General features: G+C 38.4%; 1 protein-coding gene and 1 pseudogene across 1 annotated transcript in view; one reads left to right on the top strand and one right to left on the bottom strand.

Annotated features, from left to right (window-relative positions):
- Positions 1-20,144, bottom strand: part of TSC22D1 (TSC22 domain family member 1) — a 159,132-nt gene that overhangs the window by 5,293 nt on the left and 133,695 nt on the right. The gene's annotated exons all lie outside the window — the stretch shown is intronic.
- On the top strand, positions 1,778-9,200 carry LOC136308324 (arginine-fifty homeobox-like; annotated as a pseudogene).

Raw genomic sequence — 20,144 nt, forward strand, 5'->3', positions numbered from 1 at the left:
CTTAAGCTATAAAAAAGCTGAAAAAAACAAAACTTTAAGGTCATATAAAGAAATAAATTTTAAAATCCCAGCTAAAGTTTAAATTAATGAATTAACTAAATTTTATTTATTCATGATGTTCTTAAACACAAACAGAAGATGGTTTTCATTTCACTCATTTCAACTGATCATCCACTGTATTAAGCTCCAGAAGCCAAAATATAAGCCACCATACATAGTCTAACCCATATACCTACAGAAGAACATTTTAGTAATCTCCAATATTTTACTATTTTAAATAAAATTGCAAGAAATGTTGTTGTTCATACATCCTTAAACGTTTGTGTATATATTTCCAGAGTATTTGTATGGCCAAAAAGTCTACTACACAAATAGATTGGAAACATATTTCTTTTCCTATCTTTCAAAAAATGTGTTAGATTTATTTAAAAATAGATTTTTATATGAAAACTAAGAAGATAATTTAGAAAAGAAGGCAAAGGAATTGGAGGAAAACTCCATGTAGGAAAACCCATGTGTCAGAAATATCTGAAGCACAGTCTAGTTCTCTCACTCCATGGGGGAATATGAAGCACAGGAAATAGCCTGGACATCTAAGACTGGGTGTTTGTTGCTGTTGTTGTATTTGTTTTCCTGTTCTGTTTTGCCTAAGGGCCTTTTTACCTGAGTTCCAATTCAATCACTTCTGCATATTAGTAGCAACACATGTTAGGGTATGAGAAGAGGAGCAAGGGTAAGGCTTGTATGTTTCTAACCCAGTAACAAGTGCTTTTCTTCCAAAATTGATCTGACTTGACCAATATAGGTAACACTTGGGAAATCCATCACTCAAATGGATATTCGATGTCTCCTCTGTCCAAACTTTTTCTAAATCTAAAGTGACTGCTAGGAAAGAGGCTATAAAGCATATCTAACCCTGCACCTGACCCAACCATTGTTGTCTAGGCACTGCAGGTCACTTCCCCTTTGCCTGTTTACTCTCACTAGGCACTGGGAATAGGGTTACCAGGTTTAGCAAATGAAACTGTAGGATTCTCAGTTAAAGGTGACTTGCAGATAAACAAGTAAGGTTCTAGTGCTGGGTCAGACAAGATGCAATTCAAAAGAAGCAAAACAAGAAAATCCAACCTTTTTTATTTTTCCTTGATTTCTATAAGGAAGTTGGAAGATAAAGTTGAGGAAATCTTCCAAAAAGTAGAACAAACGAAAAAGAGATGAAATTGAAAGATAAGAGACTATGCGATGAGTCTAGGAGATCCAGCATCAAAATAGAATGACTTCCAAAAACACAGAACAGAGGGAAGGAAATTATAAAAGATAATTTAAGACTATTCTAGAACTGAAGGGCACACAAATCTCCATATTAAATGAATGACCAAATAGCTACCACAATAAATGAAAAAAGCCCTAAACCAAAACACATCATCATGAAACTAAAGATCTCTTGGACAGAGAAAATCCTGAACACTTCTACATGGGACTAAAATAGTTCCAAACACCAGAACTAGTGTCAGAATGGTTGTGCTGGCTGCCAGACAACAATGGAGAAAATGTCCTTAAAATTCTGGAAGAAAAACATTTTTCAATTGGCCAAATCATCATCTAAGTGTAGATAGAGATATAATAAATACATTTTCTGACATTTCAGACACCAAAACAGAGAAACAAATCTAGAAAAAGGAATAAACAAGATGAATAAATTCTAGGCATCGGCTATATACAACCTGTACCTATAGCCTACAATACTGTGCTGTACGTTTAAAACTCTGTGAAGAGCATGGATGTCAGGGTAAGTGTACTTACCACAATAATATAAAATTTTTAAAAATAAAGTGTTTATTTCAAAAGTAAAAAAAAAGAGGGGGAGAGAGAGACAGCGAGAGAAAGGCATGGGACACATGAACCAGGGACTCAGCAGCAGCGCACCTGTAAGGGGGCGGGGGGGGGGGGAGAGCCTTCCGGTCCCAGTGCTGCCACGGGAACAAACAGAGAAACATTGAAGCAGTTGCAGCGGCGAGGGGACCTATAGATAGGTATATGACAGACCTAATGGAGCAATTAGATAAGCATGAAGACAGTTTTACAGAAAGCAAAAGCGAGAAAAATAGTATGCTTATAAATAAATTTTACATGATTATATTAATATTTTATTGGCTTAACTTCAAAAAGGTAACTTTATTGTGGAAGAAAAAAATAAGTCATAAGAATGGTTTAAAAGTGCTAAATCCAAAAAATTCCTAGAAATGAATGATAATGAGCATACATCAACTCAAAATTTATGGGATACAGCAAAAGCAGTCTTGAGAGGGAAGTTCATAGCATTACAGGCATACCTCAAAAAGCTAGAAAGAGCTCAAATAAACAACTTGACCCTACATCTAAAAGAACTAGAAAAAGAACAGCAAGTAAAGCCCAGAGCTAGTAGAAGGAAGCAAATAATAAAGATCAGAGCAGAAATAAATGACATAGAGGCTAAAGAAACAATACAGAGGATCAATGAAACCAGGAGCTGGTTCTTTGAAAAGGTAAACAAGATCGATGAACCTTTAACCAGACTCACCAAGAAAAAAAGAGAGAGGACTCAAATAAATAAAATTAGAAACGAGAGTGGAAAAATAAAAACTGACACAACAGAAATACAAAATATTATAAGAAAATACTATGAAAAACTGTACGCCAAAAAACTAGACAACCTAGATGAAATGGACAAATTCCTTGAAACATATAATCTTCCAAAAATTAATCTGGAAGAATCAGAAAACCTAAACAAACCAATTACAACAAATGAGATTGAAACAGTTATCAAAAAACTCCCAAAAGAGAAAAGTCCTGGGCCTGATGGCTTCATAAGTGAATTATTCAAAGAAGAACTAACTCCTATCCTTCTCAAGCTATTTCAAAAAATTCAAGAGGAAGGAAGACTTCCAAACTCCTTTATGAGGCAAGCATAATTCTGATTCCAAAACCAGGCAAAGACAACACAAAGAAAGAAAATTATAGGCCAATATCCTTGATGAATTTAGATGCTAAAATCCTCAACAAAATATTAGCAAACCGGATCCAGCAATATATGAAAAAAATCATATACCAGGATCAAGTGGGATTCATTCTTGGGAGGCAAGGCTGGTACAATATTCGCAAATCAATCAATGTGATTCATCACATAAACAAAAGGAAGGAGAAAAACCACATGATAATTTCAATAGATGCAGAAAAAGCATTTGATAAAATCCAGCACCCATTCATGATCAAAACTCTCAGCAAAGTGGGAATACAGGGAACATACCTCAACATGATAAAGGCCATCTATGACAAACCAACAGCCAACATCATACTCAATGGGCAAAAATTAAAAGCAATCCCCTTGATCAGGAACAAGGCAGGGGTGCCCCCTTTCACCACTTTTATTCAACATAGTTCTGGAAGTCCTAGCCACAGCAACCAGACAAGAAAAAGAAATAAAGGCATCCAAATTGGAAAAGAAGAAGTATAACTATCCTTATTTGCAGATGATATGATATTGTATATAGAAAACCCTAAAGTCGCAGTCAAAAAACTACTAGCCCTGATAAATGAATTCAGCAAAGTGGCAGGATATAAAATTAATACTCAGAAATCAGAGGCATTTTTATACACTAACAATGAACTGTTAGAAAGAGAAATTAAGGAATCAATCCCCTTTACCATTGCACCCCTCAAAAAAGTACCTAGGAATAAATTTAACCAGGGAGATTAAAGACTTGTACTAGGAAAATTATAAAACATTGATAAAAGAAATCAGGGAAGATACAAACAAGTGGAAGCATATATCATGCTCATGGTTAGGAAGAATAAACATCATTAAAATGTCTATATTACCCAAAGCAATTTATAAATTTAATGCAATACCGATTAAAATACCAATGACTTACTTCAAAGATATAGAACACATATTCCAAAAATTTATATGGAACCAAAAGAGAACACGAATAGCCTCATCAACCCTGAAAAGGAAGAATAAAGTGGGAGGTATCACACTTCCGGATATCAAGTTATACTATAAGGCCATTGTACTCAAAACAGCCTGGTACTGGCATAAGAACAGGCATATAGATCAATGGAACAGAACTGAGAACCCAGAAATAAACCTACACCTTTATGGACAACTGATATTTGACAAAGGAGGTAAGAGCATACATTGGAATAAAGATAGCCTCTTCAACAAATGGTGTTGGGAAAATTGGACAGCTACATGCAAAAAATGAAACTAGACCACCAACTTACACCATTCACAAAAATCAACTCAAAATGGATAAAAGACTTAAATGTAAGCCATGAAACCATAAGCATCTTAGAAGAAAACATAGGCAGTAAGCTCTCTGACATTTCTCGCAGCAATATATTTGCTGATTTGTCTCCACAGGCAAGTGAAATAAAAGACAGAATATACAAATGGGACTTTATCAAACTAAAAAGCTTCTGCACAGCTAAAGACAATAAGAACAGAATAAAAAGACAAACTACACAATGCGAGAATATATTTGACAATGCGTCTGATAAGGGGTTAATAACCAAAATATAAAGAACTGGTAAAACTTAATACCAGGAAGACAAACAATCCAATCCAAAAATGGGCGAAAGAAATGAATAGACACTTCTCCACAGAGGGCATACAGATGGCCAATAGGCATATGAAAAAATGCTCAATGTCACTAATCATTAGAGTAATGCAAATTAAAACCACAATGAGATATCACTTCACACCAGTCAGAATGGCGCTCATCAACAAAACAACACATAATAAGTGCTGGCCAGGATGTGGAGAAAAGGGAACCCTCCTGCACTGCTGGTGGGAATGCAGGCTGGTGCAGCCACTGTGGAAAACAGTATGGAGATTCCTCAAGAAATTAAAAATCGAACTGCCTTTTGTCCCAGCTATCCCACTGTTAGGAATATACCCCAAGAACACCATTGCACTGTATGAAAAGAAGAAATGCACCTCCCATGTTTATGGCAGCATTTTCACAATAGCGAAGATCTGGAAACAGCCCAAGTGTCCGTCAGTGAACGCGTGGGTTAAAAAGCTTTGGTACATATATACTATGGAATAATATTCAGCCATAAGAAATGATGACATCGGATCATTTACAACAACATGGATGGACCTTGATAACATTATACTGAGCGAAATCAGAAAAAACTAAGAACTATATGATTCCATACATAGGTGGGACATAAAAATGAGACTCAGAGACATGGACAAGAGTGTGGGGGTTATGGGGTGGGGTGGAGGAGAGGGAAGGGGTTAGGGGAGGGGAGGGGCACAAAGAAAACCAGTTAGAAGGTGACGAAAGACAATTGGACTTTGGGTGATGGGAATGCAGCATAAGCAAATGGCAAAATAACCTAGAGCTGTTTTCTCTGAACATATGTACCCTGATTTATCAATGTCACCCCATTAAAATTAATTAAAAAAACCAAAAAAAGGTGCTAAATCCTAATCTACTAGGTGCAGCTTGATTAGAAAATACTAATATTGAAAAAGGAAGAAGTGACAGTATAAATATATTACATCGCCATGTGTAGACAAAGATGAGAACACATAAAAATGAAAAGTGCCTGCTTCTGAGGAATACACTGAGGGACTGACAAAAGAGGAACTGCTAATATTTTTTTTTTCTATTCACTCTAGTTGGTCTTTAGGTCAGTACAGTTATTGCTTTGATTAAAAAATCATTTTAAAATAAAAGAGAGAAAACGGGATCTGCAGAGGATCTCTGTGCCCCAGGCTTCCACGGAGCCCTGCTCAGCACGCCATGAGCGAGGGAGAGTGCACGCAACAGAAGCAGGCAGGACACTTTTTGGAAGTCACATAGGGTCAGGAATGGTTGGTGTCATTACCTGCTTGAGTAAAGAGAACTTGTCAACACAGGGCACCAGATACTCTGAAGGGTGCTGCTGAAGTAGTGGGGGGAATTAGTTTTAGACTGAAGGGTTATTTTGGTCTTGTGTATAATTGAAAAGGAAGGCTTGAAAAGATCAAGCTGCTTCCAAGAAACTTGATTTTGTCCCAAAGCAAAGCTCAAGAATATTATATAAAATGCAGTTAGCACCTAATAATCCACAATGTCTGGCATTCAATGAAAAGTACCAGGCATACAAACAAGCAAGCACATACGATTCATAATGAGGAAGAAAGATCAATCAGAATGCCACAGATAAAACAAAGATGTTATAATTTCTAGACAAGGACATTAAAACAATTATTATAGCCATATTTTTATATGTTCAAGAAGGTGGAGGAAAACATTAACATATTAAGTAGAGGTATAGATGGTATAAAGAAAACCCAAATTAGGTTTATGAAAATGAAATATGCAATGTTTGAGAAGAAAAATAAACTGCATGGGATTAACAGCAGATTAGACAGGACTGAAGAAATACTTGTGATCTATCAGCAACAGAAACTGTCCAAAATCAAATTAAAAATAAAAACTACCAAACCGAATAAAAAAAGAAAGCATCATTAAAGTGTGGGCAACTTTAAGCAAATACATGTAGTGAAGTACCTAAAGGAGAGGGAAGAAGAGAGGAAAAGAGATTTAAAGAAATAGTGGCAATTTTCCTCACATTTTATTAAAACAATAAATCCACAGATTCAAGAGGCTAAACAAACCTCAAGCATGAGAATTATGGAGAAAACAACAAGGTACATAATAATCACATAGCTTAAAACCAGTGATAAAGGAAAATCCTTAGCAGCAGCCTGGGGAAGGTAGATAACACACAGAGCAACAAAGGTAAGACTGGGCACAGACTGCTGGTTGGAAACTAGACAGAAGTTAGACACAGACCATGCAGCATTATCTTTAAACTGCTGAAACAAAAAATTTTAAAAACCGTCAAACTACAAGTCTATGTCCAGTGAAAATATCTGTCAAAATGAAGGTGAAATCCATTCTTTTTCAGACACATGATAGCTGGGACTATTCGTCACTGACTGTCCTACACTATAAGAAAATTTAAAATAAGTCCTTCAGGCAGAAGGAAAAATGATAACAGAAGGAAATCTAGATCTACACCAAAAAATGAAGAGCATCAGGAATGGTAAATAAGTGGTTAAATTAAAAAGAAATTCCTATTTAAATCTCTTTTAAAAGATAATTGATTGTCTGAAACAAAAATAATAACAATGTGTGGGGTGGAGGGGCCTATAACATATGCAGATGTAAAATGTATGACACAAACAGAACACAGGCCAAGAGGCCTTCTAACTTGAAAGAAGACTGTGTTAAGTCATAGATGTGCAGTTGACACTTGAACAACATCGGTCCGAACTACATGAGTCCACTTATATGAGGATTCTTTTCAGTAAATACCTGCACTGTTTTGGATTTGTGGTTGGAAGTCTGCAGAAGCGGAGGGCCAACTTATATGCATTGACTTTCACCACTTTGTGAAGGGGACTTGATCATCCAGGGATTCTGGTATCCACCAAAGACCTGGAAACCATTCTCCACAGATACCACGGGATAACTACAGGTAAATTTTTGTGGTTATATTAACAAAGTGTTATAGTTAATAAGTTAAAAAAGGAGAGAAAATGGAATCATAATATACAATCTAAAAGAAGGTAGAATAGTAGAAAAGAAAAATAAAGAACAATAAAAAACACATAGCAAGATAGATTTAAACCGACTATAGCAATAATTACATTAAATGTAAATGTCCTCAATTAAGCACCTTAATAAAAGGTAAAATTTGTCAGATTAGATAAAAAAAAAGCAAGATGCAGCTATATGCTGCCTACAAGAAATACACTTTAAATATAAAGGCACAAATAGGTAAAATAAGAGAATGGAAGAAGCTATTCCATTTTATCAATCAGAAAACACTGAAATATGGCTATATTATTCAAATTAAATGGACTGCAGACCAAAGATCATTTAATAATAAATAAAAGGGTCAATTCATCAAGAGGTCATAAAAATCCTAAATGTTTTTTATGACCTTCAAAATACATGAAGCTAACACTATAATAATAATGTTGCATTTATTGAGTGCCTACTATGTGCTAGTATTGAACTAGGCCCATTGCATATATTGGCCCCACTCTCATCAAGTTTAAAAGAAATGGAAAACTAAGGTTCAGGGGCAAACTGACTGGATCACAGAGTCAATGAGTAGTGTAACTGGAATTTGAGCTCCAGAGGTTTTATACTACAGACCACAAATACAGGAAGGACTTTCATCCGGACATACTTCTTCCTTGGGGTCTTCTCAAGAAAAACCCTGCAATCTATTCACAACACTAATAACAAACAAATAACTGCTCTCAACCTCTGAGTCTGCTAAGGCCCTCAGATTTGGGGGCAGGATTCTTTACTCGAGAGCCCTTCTAAATAATCCTTTATTTCAAGTTCCCTACCTCCTAGTTCCCTGAAGCAGCTTCCCTTCTCTAGAGTTCAGGACCCTTTCCCTGAACCCCCAACACAAATTCTGAACATCCCTCCCTTTCTTTCCTTTTTCTTTCTCTGGGATTCTAGTCCCTCACTGTCACCCCTGTTGACGCCACTTATGCCCACCTCTGCTCTCAGAACTCAGGGCCATGGTGACTTGGAAAGAAGATGTGAGGGTTGTTGTGATATGGCTTTTTTCTACCCAGAGAAGCTTCAAACTCCTCCATTAACAGACCATAATCTTCCCTCTTCCCCAACTCCCAGTCTTGGTTCGGGAACCGACGAGTCAAAATGAAGAAGCAGCAGCAGCAGCAGTTACTATTAAAGTGACCAAATCAGATTCTTCCAGCCAAGAATGTGCCCACCTCACCCACAACATCAACCAGTCCTTATTCTTATTTTCCTATTGTTTCAGATCTCTATAGCTCCCTTCCACCTCAGCCCTTAGGCCCTTCAAGCTTGGCATGGGACTCTGTCATCACTGAGAGTCCCACAAGTGATGTCCACATGCAAGACCCTCAGTTGGAGAGTCTGGTGGCCACAGTTCCTACTTTGTTCCCTGATGCCTATGACATAGAGCAAATCATGGAACTGTACAGTTTTCCTGATGAGGATGAAACCTCCAACTCATTCCACTCTCTAGATCAGTATCTCTCACCCACAGGTCCCAGCTAGAAAGAAAAGGGTTCTTCTCTTAGTATCTTTGCTGATGCAACTTTAGGTTTATCATTTAGGCAAACCTCACTCAGTATGACAAGCTGAGGCCTTTCAGCCTACAGTCTAAGAAACAGCCTGGAGGCCTTGGCTGGGTAGCTCAGTTGGTTGGAGTATTGCCCTGATATGCCAAGGTTACAGGTTTGATTCCTGGTCAGGGCACATACAAGAATCAACTAATGAATGCATAAATAAGCAAAACAAATCAATCGCTCTCTCTCCTTCCTATCCCTCACTAAAATCAATTTTTAAAAAATTAAGTAACAACCTGGAATTCCAGAACCACTATAGTATGTTAGACTTTGAATTTCTCTGATCAAAGTACTAATAAATACCAAATTGTACAAAAAAAAAAAAAATACATGAAGCAAAAACTGATTGACTTGCAAGGAGAAAAAGAAAGAAACACAATTAAAGTTTGAGTTTTCAATATATTCTTTCCATAATTAAAAGAACAGGTAAGCAGAATATAAGAATATAGAACACTTTAATCAACTGCTTAACCTAACTGGTTTTGTAGAACATTCCATGAAAGAACTGCAGAATATACATGTGTTTCAAGCACACAATGAAGTTTTACCAACACAGACCATATTCTGAGCCATAAATCGAGTCTCAAGAAATTAAAAAGGATTCAAATAATACAAACTATGTTTTATGAGCACAATGGGATTAAAGTAAAAATCAATTGCAAAAAATTATCTGGAAAATCTCCAAATGTTTGAAAATAAAGTAATACATATCCAAATAACCTGTGGGTCAAATACTCAAAAGGGAAATTAAGGCATAATTTGAGCTGAATTAAGATAAACATATAACATATCAAATTTATTTCAATAAATTTAACAACTTAGATGAAATGGACACATTACTAGAAAGAACAAACTACCCAAATTCACTTACTGAGAAATAACATATGTAGGTAGCTCTATATCTACTTTAAAAATTAACTTTTAGTTTAAAGTCTTACTTCACAAAAAACCACAGGCCCAGATGGTTTCACTGGTGAATCCCACTAAACATTTAAGAAAGAAATCATTCCAATGCTACACAAACTTTTCCCAAAATTGAAAAACAGAAAATGCTTCCCAACTCATCCTACAAGACCAGCATTACTCTAAGTCTAAAATCAAACACAAACATATGGAAGAAGAAATTAAAAAATACAGACAACAGCCCTGATAAGCAGGTGTAAAAATTCTTAACAAAATTTTAGCAAATTGAACCCAACGATATATAAAAAGGGTAACAAATAATACATTATGACCAAATGGTATTTATCCTGAAAAAAGCAAGGTAAACATTCAAAATTCACTCTATCAAAAGACTAGAGAAAAAACAAATTATAGGATCATCTGAACAAAATCAGAAAAAGAAATTTGAAAAAATTCAACATCCATTCGTGATATTAAAAAAAAGAAAGAAAATTTTTCAGCAAAACAGGAATTAAAGAGATCGTCCTTGGCCTGATAAAGGGCAGATGCAAGAACATTCAGTTGGTATCATACTTAAATACTTAACAGTAAGAGAATGAATGCCTTCCCCCTAAGATTGAAACAAGGCAGGACTGTCCACTGTCAGCACTCTTACTCAATACCATACTGGAGGTAATTGGCTGGCAATAAAGCCAAAAACAAAGCAAGAAATAAAAGGAATCCAGATTAGAAAGAAAAAATAAAACCACCTTTCTTCTGTTCACAGATAATATGATTATCTATGTAAAAAATCCCAAAGAACGCACAAATAAACTACTAGAACAAATAAGAAGCATGTGTATTTATTTTACAGGATATAAGAAAAAAAGTTCAATATAGAAAATCAATTGTATTTCTATATATATAAATATATTACCGCCCTGGCTGGTTGGCTCAGTGGTAGAGCGTCGGCCTGGCGTGCGAAAGTCCCGGGTTCGATTCCCGGCCGGGGCACACAGGGGAAGCACCCATTTGCTTCTCCCCCCCTCTCCCTCTCCTTCCTCTCTGTCTCTCTCTTCCCCTCCCGCAGTGAGGCTCCATTGGAGCAAAGATGGCCCCAGCACTGGGGATGGCTCCATGGCCTCTGCCTCAGGTGCTAGAGTGGCTCTGGTCACAACAGAGCAACGCCCCGGATGTGCAAAGCATCGCCCCCTGGTGGGTGTGCCGGGTGGATCCCGGTGGGGCACATGTGGGAGTCTGTCTGACTGCCTCCCCGTTTCCAGCTTCAGAAAAATACAAAAAAAAAAAAAAAAAAGATTATTTGGCCCTGGCCGGTTGGCTCAGTGGTGGAGTGTCAGCCTGGCATGCAGATGTCCCGGGTTTGATTCCCGGCCAGGGCATACAGGAGAAGTGTCCATCTGCTTCTCTACCCCTCCCCCTCTCCTTCCTCTCTGTCTCTCTCTTCCCCTCCTGCAGCCAAGGCTCCATTGGAGCAAGGATAGCCCCGGCGCTGGGGATGGCTCCTTGGCCTCTGCCCCAGGTGCTAGAGTGGCTCTGGTCGCAGCAGAGCGACGCCCCAGAGGGGCAGAGCATCGCCCCCTGGTGGGCAGAGCGTAGCCCCTGGTGGGTGTGCCAGGTGGATCCCAGTTGGGCGCATGCGGGAGTCTGTCTGACTGTGTCTCCCCGTTTCCAGCTTCGAAAAAATACAAAATAATAATAATAATAATAAAAATAAATAAATAAATAAATATATTACCATGAACAATTAAAAATTGAAATTCAATAAAGTTCCACTTACAATATCATAAAAATACATGAAATAGGTATAAAGCTAACAAAATATATACAAAATCTGTATGCTGAAAACTAAAACATTGATGAAAGAAATCAAAGAGACCCAAAGAAATTGTGAGATATATAGCATGTTCATCGATAAAAAAGACTCAATACTGTTACTATGTCAATTCCCCCACCTCAAATTTATGTATAGATTCAGTTTAATCCCAATCAAAATCCCAGAAGACTTTTTCTAGAAAAACACAAAGTGATTCTAAAATTTAGAAGTAAAGGCAAAGGAACTGGAATAATGAAAACAATTTAGAAGAACAAAGCTGAAGAACCCCCACTACCTGATTTCAAGACTTTGTAAGGCTACACTCGTCAAGGTGGTGTGGTATTGGTAATGGCCAAACATGTAGAGCAATGAAACACAATAGAGGTCAGAAACAGACACGCACATACACAGCTCTCTATCATATATTTTCCTGTATATTTTCTCTCTCAATATTTGATTACTTTTAAATTATTGTTACAATTCTAGAAAAAAATTCTATTTCTATACCTATCTGCATATGCCTCTATTTCTTTGCCTTATTTAGCATAACTAATTCCAAAAGAATGTTCATATGCTAAAAAGAATCAATGCCTTCAAGCAATAGGATTCAAACAGTTAACTTTTTTTTTTTACTTTTTATCTTTGTGAGAATAAGCTCCTCAAAGCCAAATTTCTTCATAAATTACCACTTGTGTTTAACAGTGGTGGATTATGAAAATCAGGAGCCATGAGTAAAAGGGGCATCACAGATTAAGAAGCTAAATTATATTCTATATAAGACTTCTAAAGACGTGAAAAATTGTCCTGCATATGATTTGCTATTTTGAGAACCTCATGCAAGTCTCTTACCAAAAATGAACACTATTTCTATTTTACTTTTCCATAGATATGGAAAATAGATGCTTCAAACTCTTATTTTAAAAGTAACTCTAAGCTAATTTTCCAAGTTGAATTCCATAGTGATAAGCAGTATAGAAAGAAGAGCCATATGCATGCAGACCACCTAAGGCTATTACAGTCAATCTTTTAGAGGTCCTACATATAGGACAAAGCTAAAATGAACAGTTTTATCTATGAAGGTGAAGATAACCAGAGTATCACACACTACTGGGCTTTCTAACACAGTACTGTATGGACTTAGGTAAGCATTAACAAACTGGAAAAGATAACTCTTAGTGTGCTAGGGAGTGTATAATAAATACTTTCTGCTTTGGTCAAGGGACACATTTCTATTTTATGGTCTCTCTGGACTCCAGCTCAGCAACATCAGTGGGGACTGAGGGTTTCTTTAATTTATCTATTTCAGAATTTTAGAACTGAAATGGACCTTAGAGATCGTATAGTTCTAATTTTCTTCTTCTGTAGGTTTAGAAATAGAAGATCAAAGACGTGTGTTTTGTTCAGTTAATCTGATCGATTGTAGGATGGGGCATAGAACCAACTTCTGATTCAATCTACTGTCCTCTAGCTGGCAGACCAGGAACCCCAGATCCACATGCCAATCTAAACTTAAGGAATATTACAGATGGAAGAGCAAAGAGATAGTCGAGTGGAGATCCCTCCTGTCAATCTCAATGGAATCTTGGCAAGTTTCTAAAGCCACCCATTTTATAGATGAAGAAACCAACTGTGAGTCCGTGTAGAGACCAAAGCTAGACACCCATGTGGGGTGTAAGCCAGACAGCCTGGGTACAAGGTTTCTAGGCCTTGTCTTGAGTAGAGATGTTGAGCTCTTGGTGAGAGCCAGCCCTCCTGAGCTCCATATTATTAGATTATGATGCTGGAGAGGCTGCCAGGCATTCAGATCAGTCCCAGTGCCAGCGAGTTCCACAGTCACTTGGAGGAGTCCTGTGCTGGCAGTGAGGGAGACCCATCATAGACACAGACACACACATGACACAGTAGCAGACACAGCCTGCTGACAGGTATGATACTTTGTGACTGTGCCTAAGACTGATTTTCAAACTGCTTTCATAAACCCTGAAAGTTCCTGGGAGAGCCCTTGAGAGCTGTGAGAAGGGCCAAGTGAATCCAAGTGGACCTGAGAGAACAAGCTCACTGAAGAAGAAAAGCAAGTGCGTCCCCAGGCTTGCTGGCCAGGAATAAGAGGAGATAATGGCCTTCTCAGCGCATCATGCTAAGGACCTCTGTGCTTTCCAGTGCAGCCCACAGACCCTTACTCTTAGGACACCATCTGGGATCTCCTTCCTTGCTCCGCCCCAGAATGTGTTCCTGACATTACTGAATTCTCCTTTATTCACAAGCAAGAGTAAGAAGACAACATAATAAACATATTAACCTAGTGAGTGGGCTACTATGGTCAATGGAATGGAAAATACAAGATTATAACGCTCATTTATGATCACTTTTTCGTATTTAAAACTTGCTACCAATTACTGTAAAAAAATGGTCACTACAATAACACATCTTGGCTAGAAGGATATAAACTAGAATAAAACAGTTTTGTATGCATTAGCCCTTTGGGCATTCCTTCATTCACTTATTCATATTTATTTAACACTGAGCATCCATATTATTTAGGCTTGGCACTAAAATGACCGAGATGAGTAAGACACAGTCCCTGTTTTCAATGCCAGGGACAACTGAGGGTGTGGGGGAGAGAAAGACATGTGCTATTGGTATAATTTGGGTATATATTCAATATAAAGAATGATGGTTAGCATAAAGAAGCCTGGGGGTGTTTCCAAGAGCAGAGACTCTCCCTCTGGGCCCTGAAAAACAAGACCACAAGGTACAAAGAAGGAGAACACTCCACGGAAAGGGCATGGCCAGGGAGACTCTTGGGACCAGGAAGCAGCAGGTTGAGTTTGGGAGCAGGAATCAGTAGTTGAGTGGCTAGGAAGTAGGACGCTGGGGGCTCGTGGTAAGAGGTATAAAGAGAAGCAGTATAATGAAGAATGGTTGAACACAGGCTGCGGCCTCATCGGCCACATGACAATTTGGCCAGATTTCAGTTTGAGGACAAATGGCATCCGCACCAAAGGGTTTTAAGCTGGCAGGTGATATGATGATGGGATCTGTGTTAGCAGGCCACCCTGACAACCATGTATAAGACTAAAGGAGGTACAACTCAAAGAAAAGGAAGGCAATTATGCGGGCCAGAACCACAAAGGGAGACAGAGAGAAAATGGGGATAAATTCCTTAGTATTTGAGAGACAGAGCTGACAGGACTGGTTATGGGAGGTAAGGGAGACAAGAGGGCTCACAGGCTTCTTTCTGCATTATGTGAATGGGGAAGGTGATGCCATTAACCAGGACAACTCTGAAGTCAGGGGGAGGAGCCAGTTCTGGGAGATCACATTGACAGCACACTCTAGGCCAGGGGTCCCCAAACTTTTTATACAGGGGGCCAGTTCACTGTCCCTCAGACCATTGGCGGGCCAGACTATAAAAAAAAACTATGAACAAATCCCTATGCACACTGCACATATCTTATTTTAAAGTAAAAAAAAAACAAAACGGGAACAAATACAATATTTAAAATAAGGAACAAGTAAATTTAAATCAGCAAACTGACCAGTATTTCAATGGGAACTATGGGCCTGCTTTTGGCTAAAGAGATGGTCAATGTCTGGTTCCATATTTGTCACTGCTAGCCATAACAAGTGATATGACGTGCTTCTGGAGCCAGGACGCGTCCATCCCGCGTCACCAGAAGTAGTACTGTACGTGAGCGACACTGCGCTTTGCGGCACCACCACATACAGTACTCCAGGAGCACAGGACGCATCAATGACACAGGATTCTCTCACTGACCACCAATGAAAGAGGTGCCCCTTCTGGAAGTGCGGGGGGGGGGGGGGGATAAATGGCCTCAGGGGGCTGCATGCAGCCCCCGGGCCATAGTTTGGGACCCCTGCCCTAGACTGTGGGAAATGTGGCTTGAAAACTTAGGAGAAGTCTGGCTTGAGAAAAATATTTGGAAGTTGTCAGGTAACAGTAGATAGCCTTGGTAGTGACAAGATTACTTCAGGAATGTATACTGGAAAGATACGATGGAGCTGTGAGGCCGCATAACTCGGGGCAGCCATTCCGCAGGGGAACAACTCCGGAGTTTTCCCCAAGTCTAGTGAACCCCACAGAAGGTTGCTGGGCGTCAGCTATTTTGCAAGAAACTTGTCCAGGAAAGCTGCCTACTCAGAAGAGACCAAGAAGCAAGAGGGTGAAGGTGACTTGAACGCGGAGGGCGGGGGGAAGGAAGAGATCCGGTTGGGTCTCCAGTGCCAGGGGTTCTCCAAAGATCAAGTGTGTCCTAGGAGAGCACCCATACGTCAATGGTGCTTCCCAGAAAGAACCAACAGCCAACAGACAGAGGCAGACAGGAAAGCATTCGCAACCAACACAGGGAAATGGAACACCGCAACAGCTATCCCCCAGGGACTTCTGCCGCTCTGTCCTTCCTACTCACCCACCGCTGGCGCACTACTCACAGAGAAGAGGGAGGGGAAGGCCTGCGAGAGCCAAGCACCGCCCCCATCCCAATGTGCAGGGATCCAGACTGTTTTTTTCCTTGTAAGAGCGGACAGAGAAAAGGAGCTTTGACTCTAACACTGAGTCTTTCTTTTTATTTTTAATTGTTTTAGTTTATTTATTATTGTAGTGGACATATAATATTACATTAGTTTCAAGTGGAGGACATAGTGATTTGACATATACAGACCTCATGAAGTGGTCACCATGGTAAGTCTAGTAACCATCTGTTAAAGTACAAAGTTATGACAAATTCATCAGAGAATCGGGTTGCAATAGGAGAAGAACTGTATTTTTTTTTAAATGGCTGTTTAAATAACCAAATTTTACTGGAAAGCGATAGAAATAGGTTGACATGCTGGTAAAGAAGCCTGCTAACTGTGGAAGGGAGGTTCAACAGAATACAATAGCAGCAGTAATTAGAAGAAATAAGACCAAGCTATAACATGGTTATAACCTCCCTAGTGAGTTGAGACAGTTCAGCAGAGGTTATGGAGGCGGTGCAGAAGAATGCAGCATTAAGCCACCAGCTGAGGGGGTCAATGTTAAATGAGGCCATGTCCTGGAAGGGGCTGGCAAGAGCTAGGGGGGCCACACAGGGACCAGCCCCTTATCTGAGGGGCCTGCTGGGACCGCCACATGTCCCTATCAAGACCACAGATGACAGATACAACAGCTATATGGCTGACCAAGAAAAGTTCTGCAGGCTCTGAGGTTAGGCCCTAACCTAACCGTTAAGGGCATCTGTTTTCACCTCTCCTGATATCCCAGCCCCACACAGAGAGCTTGTTCAGGGAAGGAAGAAGGACTCGCCAGATGTGAGAACAGACCAGGCTCTCACATCTCTATTCCAAACTGCTAGGACATAGCTTAGCTTGAATTTGCAGGAGAGCTTTGAAGCAAATATGGCAAAGGTATTAAGTAACAGAACCAAGTCTTAAAAACCAAAATGAGGCTGTTAAAGTAACCAAAAGTAACTGGTATTATAAAACTAAAGTGATATGTGAAAAAGCAGCTCCATATAACAAAAAGGAAAGGTTTCCAAACAGCAAAGCTGGTAGCCATTATTAGAAGAATAAAACCATTGCATATTTATATTCCCTAAAATATAAGGCTTATCAATAAACTGCTTAGATGTGCATTTTCATATTTAACACAACAATTCTGAGGTAGTAGGTACTATTATTTTCTTCATTTAAAAAGAAGAAAACTGAGGCTTGAGTGACCAAATAACTTGCTCAAGGTAACATAGCATTGTTGTGGACCGTAAATGGCAAAAAGCCATTGTAGATTCGAGGCTTAGCAAAAGGCTAAGTTCTCCCCCCTTCACCTCCATATTGGCTATGATGCTGAGTACTTGCACCCACTTCACTTGTTTTCTTGGGTTGCTGGAAGCAATTTACATGCCCTTCCTCTGACTCTTTGTTTGTTTTCAGATGTTGGTAGATTTCACTAATGCATTCTGTTTATGCTTTGGGAGAGTTCCTGTTTTAGCCTTGGATGTGTAACTTTGTATCAAGGACTTTCTTGATTTGCATATGGCTATATAATAAAGCAAAGTGGGGCTATAGGGCACTCGGATATTGCCATCAGCATTTGAAGAGTCCTCCGGGTCCCATTTTTTCTTGATGAGTATGTTTCCTTAATTCCGAACCGTTATTAGGAGCTGCGCAGGTCTGCAGCATAGCATAATGTTTATATAAATAGCAGAGCCAATATCCACATACTCTTAAATGGTTATGCTTTAATTTTAACAGTTTTGTAATTGGGTCGAAAGTAAAGTTAAAACACAAAATGATTTATCTAATTTAGTTTAATGTCAAAAAATTAAATCCTTCACCCCATTAAATAAACATTACATATATTTAAAAAGTTAACCATTATTTTAAATAAAACAAGATGCTTTGTGTAAAGGCCATCAGAAAATGGTGTCATTGAGAAGGTATAAGTCCTATCATCTATTACCCCAAGTGAGAATAATTCTGTACAAATCACATAAAACTTGTATTTGAATACCTCAAATATTATACATATTGTGAGTAAAAAACAGAAGTTAATTTTAAGAAACTTTGATCACCTTCAATAAATTGGGGGCAGTGGAAGGAGACAATTATGTTATATTAAGAGATTTTTTAAAAAGCAGATATCTTAATCAGAATATCTAGATTAAACTAAGTAATTAAACTGTTTTAACAATGAAGTGTGCTTGGAACAGAAAAGATTTTTTAAAATGAATTATATAAACTACCTATATTCAAATAGGGTTGAGAAGGTAAACAAGGCAGACAAGCAAATACATAATATGGAGACAGTGACAGGACTGAGGAGACAAATTAAAGAATGGAAGCCCAGATGTGCATTATCAGAGAGGGTAAATTTTCAGATACAGTCATCATGGAAGGCCTCCCTGAGAGAGTGAGTTTTGAGTAAAGATCAGAAAGAAATGAAGCATTAGTCATGACAGAGCTTCTCAAACACAGAGAACAAGAGGAGGAAATGCTCATCTGATAGTCAAGGATCCCAGTAAGGTCAAGCCACCATGAAGAATCATGGGATTGTACAGTAAGTACCATATGAACTGAGAGCTCGCCTGTACATTGGTATCTTGGCCTTCCAAAATACTGTACTCTTGGGAGAAAAATATTTTTTGAGATCAGAATTATGATACATATATGCATTTAAGGAGTACTGCTGGGCATTTAATAGCAATATAGCAATAGGTATTATAAACCACCCTGTACTCTCCTAAACTAGTCTCTTCAAAGATTATTTTGGGGTACTTTTCACCTTCCAGTAAAAACTCAAATATTTTTCTGTCTGAAAGTTTAGCCAAGTGATGTTCCTCTGTAGAGTTAGTTATCTGCCCACAAAATTTAAGCACTAGATGTGCAGTAAGAACTCTCTTCTGAGTCTTAGTTTATAGTTTCACAAAGCCATGAGAATTTATTTCATAAGGAATTTACCTTGTTCACTACAAAGCTGTTTGAAGCTACTTCTGAGCAATTCTGACAGATCAAACATACTCATTTATCTCCGCTACTACCTATAAACCACTAAAGAGACTGAGAATGCAGTTACAGGAACAGAGTAAATCGGAAAGATGTCCATTTCAACAGCCTGAAACCTAAGCAAGCATGAAAGAAAGTTCGGAAGACAGCTGATATACATGGGAGAACCCAATACTTCTAACCACATGCTTCTCAAGGTACACTGTGTGGGCAAGATGAGTCTGTATAGAACACGCCCATAGTCGCCACCCTGATCTTACACAACTGAATAACTAAGCATGGGCTAGCCATGGTCTAACATAACCAACACCGAGAAAAACAAAACAATTGGGGGAAACAGATCATGTAGGGAAATAAAAAAATTTAAGGATCTTAAAAGTTTACATAGCTATAATAATAGTGAGAGGGGGAAGGGAAGGACAACAACAGTCAGAAAAAAATGAAATAAAAATTCCAAAAAGAGCTCTCAGAAATTGAGAGCACAAGTGAAAATTTGCTAGAATAAATGGAAAGTAAAGTAGAAAAACAATCTCAGAACCTAGAACAAAATAACAAAGAAGGGGGAAATGGGAAAGAAAATTGTTTAGAAGGATTACTATCTGAAAGATAGAAGCCTAAGATCTAAGTCTATGACTTTTATATTATTGGATGGACTCAGAAAATTAAGTTTTCAGGGGTTTCAAGGTTTACTTATATCAAAAAAGAACAAGCTCTAGGATCTACTTTCACTTTTTTAAGTGGATG

The sequence above is a fragment of the Saccopteryx bilineata genome, chromosome 6, assembly GCF_036850765.1.
Source record: "Saccopteryx bilineata isolate mSacBil1 chromosome 6, mSacBil1_pri_phased_curated, whole genome shotgun sequence".
Taxonomy (NCBI): domain Eukaryota; kingdom Metazoa; phylum Chordata; class Mammalia; order Chiroptera; family Emballonuridae; genus Saccopteryx; species Saccopteryx bilineata.